The sequence below is a fragment of the Bos mutus genome, unplaced genomic scaffold (genome assembly GCF_027580195.1).
Source record: "Bos mutus isolate GX-2022 unplaced genomic scaffold, NWIPB_WYAK_1.1 CTG1385, whole genome shotgun sequence".
NCBI lineage: Eukaryota > Metazoa > Chordata > Mammalia > Artiodactyla > Bovidae > Bos > Bos mutus.
This window is the reverse complement of record NW_027218845.1, coordinates 1-7,000: the sequence shown is the minus strand read 5'-3', so window position 1 is coordinate 7,000 and position 7,000 is coordinate 1. Positions and strand designations below refer to the sequence as shown.

General features: G+C 43.4%; 1 pseudogene; it reads right to left on the bottom strand.

Moving 5' to 3' along the window:
* Positions 1 to 2,084: 2,084 nt before the first annotated feature.
* Positions 2,085 to 2,488, bottom strand: LOC138986778 (large ribosomal subunit protein eL33 pseudogene; annotated as a pseudogene).
* Positions 2,489 to 7,000: the final 4,512 nt, after the last annotated feature.

Genomic DNA, 7,000 nt, shown 5'->3' with positions numbered 1-7,000 from the left:
GTCTGTCTAGTCAAAGCTATGGTTTTTTAAGTAATCATGTGGGGATGTGAAAGTTGGACCATAAAGAAGGCTGAGTGCCAAACAATTGATGCTTTCAAACTGTAGTGTTGGAGAAGACTCTTGAGAGTCTCTTGGACTGTAAGGAGACCAAACCAGTCAATCCTAAAGGAAATCAACCCTGACTATTTATTGGAAGGACTGATGGCTGAAGCGAAGCTCCAATACTTTGGCCACCTGATACAAAGAGCCAACTCATTAGACAAGACCCTGATGCTGGGCAAGATTGAAGGCAGGAGGAAAAGTGGACGACAGAGGATGAGATGGTTGAATGGCATCACTGACTTAATGGATATGAGTTTGAGCAAGCTCCGGGAGATGGTGAGGGACAGGGAAGAACAGCACTAGCGTGCTGCAGTCCATGGGCCTGCAAAGAGTCAGACACGACTGAGCAACTGAACAAGAACACAAGCTAGTAAGGCCATGTTTAAAATCTTGAATGCTGGGCCTCAGAATAATGCGGACCAAGAACTTCCAGATGTCCAAGCTGGATTTAGAAAAGGCAGAGGAACCCGACATCAAATTGCCAACATTCACTGTATCACAGAGAAAACAAGGGAATTTCAGAAAAACATCTACCTCTGTTTCATCGACTACCCTAAAGCCTTTGACTGTGTGGATTATGACAAACTGTGGAAAGCTCTGTTGTCACCTTGTCATACTCTCTCCATCCTGAGCCACTCTGTTGTTCTACACAGTGTTCTAATTGTTGCTTCTTGACCCACAGACAGGTTTCTAAGGAGACAGATAAGGTGGTCTGGTACTCCCATCTCTTTAAGAGCTTTCCACAGAAAAATTTCCTCTTCTTGGGCTCAAAAATCACTGCAGATTATGACTGCATCCATAAAATTGAGTATGATCGCCTCTTGGCAGGAAAGCTATGACAATGTGTTGAAAAGCAGAGACATCACTCTGCCAACAAAGGTCTGTATAGTCAAGTTATGGTCTTCCCAGTGGTCATGTATGGTTGTGAGAGTAGAGCACCAGAGGATTGATACTTTTGAACTGTGGTGCTGCAGAAGACTCCTCAGAGTCCCTTGAACAGCAGAGAGATCAAACAGTCAATCTTAAAGGAAGTCAACTCTGAATACTCATTGGAAGGACAGATGCTGAAGCTGACGTTTCAGTATTTTGGTCACCTTCTGTGAACAACTGACTCATTGGAAAAGTCCCTGATGTTGGGAAAGATTGAGGGCAGAAGGAGAAGAGGGCCTCAGAGGATGAGATGGCAGAATGGAATCACTGATGCAATGGACATGAACTTGGGCAGACTTCATTAGATGGTGAGGGCCAAGGAGGCCTGGCATGCTGCAGTCCACAGGGTTTCAAAGAGTCAGACACGACTAGGCAACTGAGCAACAACAACACAGCATTTTTTAGAAAAACTTCAGGTGAAAGTCGCTCAGTTGTGTCCGACTCTGCAACCCCATGGAGTATACAGCCCATGGAATTCTCCAGGCCAGAATACAGGAGTGTGTAGCCATTCCTTTCTCCAGGGGATCTTCCCAACAATATTGAAATATAATTCACCTACTGAAAAGAATCAACTATAGCGTATTCACAGAGAGGTTGAGCATTGTCACAATCAATTTTGAAAGGTTTTTAACACCCAGAAGCGTTTTTAGAATATTGTTATCCAGGTACCAACTTCCCAGGTGGCTCAGTGGTAAAGAATCTGCCTACAGTGCAAGAGAATCAGGAGACATGGGTTCAATCCCTGTGTTGGGAAGATCCCTTGAAGAAGCAAATGGCAACTCATTCCAATATACTTGCCTGGAAAATTCCATGGACAGAGGAGCCTAGCAGGCTACAGTCCAAGAGGTCCCAGAGTTGGACATGAACGAGCAACTGAGCATGCATTGAGGTACCAATTTATTCCTGGGCAGTCAGCCCCTATTTCCCTTCAACATTTCCCTCATCTCTAGACAAACATTAAGCTACTTTCTGTCTAAGGGATTTGCTTATAAATCCTATTAATAAAATCCAACAATTAATATCATCTTTTTTTTTTTTTTTTTTTTTACAAATCCACACTTTTATTTATTTTCAAGAAGTTTAAATTCTTGAAGGGTACAGCATCACACGAATTCTGTGTCCAATGGCCTTAGCAGGAAGGTTGCTTCGGAATTTGGCACTAACCATGCCACTGTTTCCATGAGCTCGAGTTATCTTTCCCCAGATTACTCTGGTTTTGTTAGGTTTTCCACCAGGAGTTACTGTGTTGTTCTTTGCTTTGTATACATAAGCACATCTCTTGCCTAAATAGAATTCAGTTTCATCTCGAGCATATACACCTTCAATTTTCAGGAGAGCACTGTGTTCCCTTTGGTTCCATAGACCCCATTTATAGCCAGCAAAAATGGCCTTGGACCACAGCCTTCCGGACATATTTGTCATTTTAGAAGTCCCGTTCCCAGCAGGCCTTCACAGGGTCCAAGATGGCTGAAAGAGCAATTAATATCATCTTTTATTCTTGTTTTCTTTTGCAGAGCATAATGTATTCAAGTTCACCTATGCTAGGCATCCATGTACTAGATATCTGTACTTCCTTCTTCTCATTTTCAAATAATTTTCCAATGCAGCTTTGTATCACTTTTACTAAGTTATTCATGAAGTGATGGAGATTTGAGTTATTTCTGATGTTTGGCTATCATGATTAATACTGCTGTGAGTGTCAGCTATAAACATGGTAGTGTGGACTGCCATTTTCATTTCTCCAAGGTAAATACCTAGGAATGGAATTTATGAGCCCTAGAGTAACACTTGGAGAAGGCAATGGCAACCCACTCCAGTACTCTTGCCTGGAAAATCCCATGGATGGAGGAGCCTGGTGGGCTACAGTCCATGGGGTCACTAAGAGTCCGACACGACTGAAGCGACTTAACAGCAGCAGCAGCAGCAGCAACAGCAGCAACAACAGAGTAACACTAGGTTCAAACTTGGAGGAACTTGCAGATTGTTTTCCAACACCATTTTTATTCCCACTAGCAGGTTCCATGCTTCCAAACTCTCCACATGTCTCCAAGGATATGAATCTTGGTTTCTGGATGTTCAAGGAGGGGATGTCACTTATGCTCCCCACATGAATAAGCTCTGGGTTACATTTCCTATCACAGCTCATAAGCTTGAGCAAACCAAAGGGAAGATTTTTTCCAGATTTGGCTAATGCCCTAAGGATAAAAACAACTTCTCCCTCTGAAATATTGCCCACATTTATATTTTGGCCTAAACATTTATTCTCTTGGAATAGAGAATAAATACTTATGGAAGCTTTTTATATTTAACCTGTTATTTTTATTTCCTTTAACTGGACAAGTAAGCCTCAAAACCAGGCCAACCATGTTACTAAAAATGGAATCTCCAAGGCCTATTTTTTCAATCCTGCTATTTTTCTGGCACCATCGTAGTTGCCTGAATACAAGTCCACCTAAACCAATGATACTTTATCTCTTTTGTGAGCCAGTGCTGGTTTGTGACATGCTTGTTATCGGCTCACAATAAGAAACATACAGACATTGAAAGTGACCATAAGCAAGTAAACTACCTTATCTTGAGCTCGACTGGCAACTGCCAAGAAAAAGATGAGCTTTTTTATCATGTCATTGGATCTGCTAAGACTGTTAGATTATTAGTTCTCATGGACTAGAGATTATACGGAGAAGGCAATGGCACCCCACTCCAGTACTCTTGCCTGGGGGATCCCATGGATGGAGGAGCCTGGTAGGCTGCAGTCCATGGGGTCGCTAAGAGTTGGACACGACTGAGTGACTTCACTTTCACTTTTCACTTTCATGCATTGGAGAGGAAATGGCAACCCACTCCAGTGTTCTTGCCTGGAGAATCCCAGGGACGGGGGAGCCTGGTGGGTTGCCGTCTCTGGGGTTGCACAGAGTCGGACACGACTGACGCAACTTAGCAGCAGCAGAGATTATAGTGTGGTGTCTAAACTAGTACTTTTAAAAGACATGTGTGTGGGTCACATGTAAGTTGATCAATTTTATAGATACTTTCCCCATAAAAATGCATATACAAAGAAATGCAAAAGTTCAGTTCAGTCACTCAGTCACATCCAACTCTTTGCAACCCCATGGACTGCAGCACTTCAGGCTTCCCTGTCCATCACCAACTCCCGGAGTTTGCTCAAGCTCATGTCCATTGAGTCGGTGATGCCATCCAACCATCTCATCCTCTGTCATCCCCTTCTCCTGCTGCCTTCAATCTTGCCTAGCATCAGGGTCTTTTCCAGTGAGTCAGCTTTTTGCGTGATGTGGCCAAAGTATTGGAGCTTTAGCTTCAGCATCAGTCCTTCCAGTGAATATTCAGGACTGATTTCCTTTAGGATGGACTGGTTGGATCTCCTTGCAGTCCAAGGAACTCTCAAGAGTCTTCTCCAACACCACACTCCAAGAGCATCAATTCTCTGGTGCTCAGCCTTCTTTATGGTCCAACTCTCACATCCCTTCATGATATGAGAATTTTTTTTTTACTGGAAAAACCATAGCTTTGACTAGATGGACCTTTGTTGGCAAAATAATGTCTCTGCTTTTAAATATGCTGTCTAGGTTGGCCATAGCTTTTCTTCTTTCAGTTTCAAGCATCTTTCAATTTCATGGCTGCAGTCACCATCTGCAGTGATTTGGAGCACCCCAAAATAAAGTCTGTCACTGTTTCCATTGTTTCCTCATTTATTTGCCATGAAATGATGGGACTGGATGCCATGATCTTAGTTTTCTGAATGCTGAGTTTTAAGCCTACTTTTTCACTCTCCTCCACTGTCATCAAGAAGCTCCTCAGTTCCTCTTCACTTTCTGCCCTAAGCGTGGTGTCATCTGCATATTTGTGGTTATTGATATTTCTTCTGGCAATCTTCATTCCAGCTTGTGCTTCATCCAGCTTGTGCAGCATTTTGCATGATATACTCTGCATATAGGACTTCCCTGAGGCTCAGTTGGTAAAGAATCTGTGCAATGCAGGAGACTGCGGTTCGATTCCTGGGTCGGGAAGATCCCCTGGAGAAGGGAAAGGCTACCCACCCCAGTATTCTGGCCTAGAGAATTCCACGGACAGTCCATGGGGTCACAAAGAGACATGACTGAGCCACTTTCACTTTCACTTTTCACTCTGCATATAAGTTAAATAAGCAGGGTGACAATATATAGCCTGGATGTCCTCCTTTCCCAATTTGGAACCAGTATGTTGTTCCATGTCTGGTTCTAATTGCTGCCTCTTGACCTGCAAAGAGGTTTCTCAGAAGGCAGGTGAGGTATTCTAATATTCCCATCTCTCGAAGAATTTTCCACAGTTCGTTGTGATCCACCCAGTCAAAGGCTTTGGCATAGTCAACAAAGGTGAAGTAGATGTTTTTCTGGAACTCTTGCTTTTTCTATGATCCAACGGATGTTGGGATTTTGATCTCTGGTTCCTCTGCCTTTTCTAAATCCAGCTTGTACATCTGGAAGTTCTAGGTTCACATACTGTTGAAGCCTGGCTTGGAGAATTTTGAGTGTTACTTTGCTAGCATGTGAGATGAGAGCTATAGTGCAGTACTTTGAACGTTCTTTGGCATTGCCTAACTTACAAAAGTTAACATGCAATAAAATGTCAGTATATATGTATGGGTCCCATGAAGACTATAGATCTTCTTTTTTTTTTTTTTTTTTAATAATTTTCTTAATATTTATTTATTTGACAATATCAAGTTGCTGCATGCAGGACCTTTGTTGCACCATGAGGGCTCTTTGAGGCACAAGGACCTTCTAAGTGGTGCCAGGCCTCATGATTGCCGTATGCTGGCCTGGTTGCTCCACAGCATATGGAATCTTAGTTCCCCAAGCAGGGATTGAACCCACTTCCTCTGCACTGCAAGGTGGATTCTTAACCACCCGGGGAGTCCCAGATCTTTTTTAAGCCTGGAAAGAGACAGCGGCAGCTGGAGGACATTTTGAGTAATCATTTCATTATTCAGAAGTGCACTCTGCTTATCTGAGAGTACAAACTAGAGCAGACAGAAACTGGCCCTCATATTGCAACATCACAGAAGAAGTTGAAAGACATCGTTGATTCATTCACCCAACTTGACTGGTTACAATGTAGCAAACCAAGTTCTGATCTAGATCACTGCTCAAAAAAATTGAAATTTGTCATTCTTTTCCCCTCCCTCACTCTCCTTCTCCAACCCCAGAAACTGTACCCTCTTCCCAAATGAGGGGAATTTCACACTTGATGATCTTGGTAGAAGGCAGACAGCTTCCTCCATTAGACAGAAAACCTTGCTTCCTAAATATTCCTGCAGGTAGAAAGAGGCTGAGGCTCCATCAGGCAGGTTACCACATGCTGGACTCTTACTTAGGACATGGTGCCACAGAGAGACTGGAACTGCACTGAATGCCTTAGGCACACGTGGCACACAGGGCAGAGGTGGCAGGGTATCAGCCAGCTGTCAGGAGCAGCAGAGAGCAGGTCTACCACAGGGTCCACTGTCCAACATCAGGGCTGACAGTGCTGTGAACAGGGGTATCTGTGCTCACCTGCAGGGGAAGGGGTTCCTGGGTGGGACCCGACCCTGGTGAGGTTGAGGATTCTGTTCCCGGCTAGGGCCTCAGGGCTGTTCAGTGGCTTTCCCTGAGATAAACCTAAAACCACAATTTGAACTTTTTTTCCCCCACCCAGAACTACCTAAGAATACCTGTAGGGAAATCTCAGAGAGCAAGGATTCAGAGACTTTTCCTTCTGCTTTATTATGATTGATATACAATACTGAGTCAGTTTATGGTGTACAATTGTTGATTTGATACACTTCTGTACTGCAAAATAATCACCACCATAGCATTATCTGACAACTGAATCATGTCCCATAATTACCTTTTCTGCATGTGTGGAGAAAATTTAGATCTACTCTCTTAGCAACTCAGGGACTCTCTTTATGGTGAGCTGATAATCATTT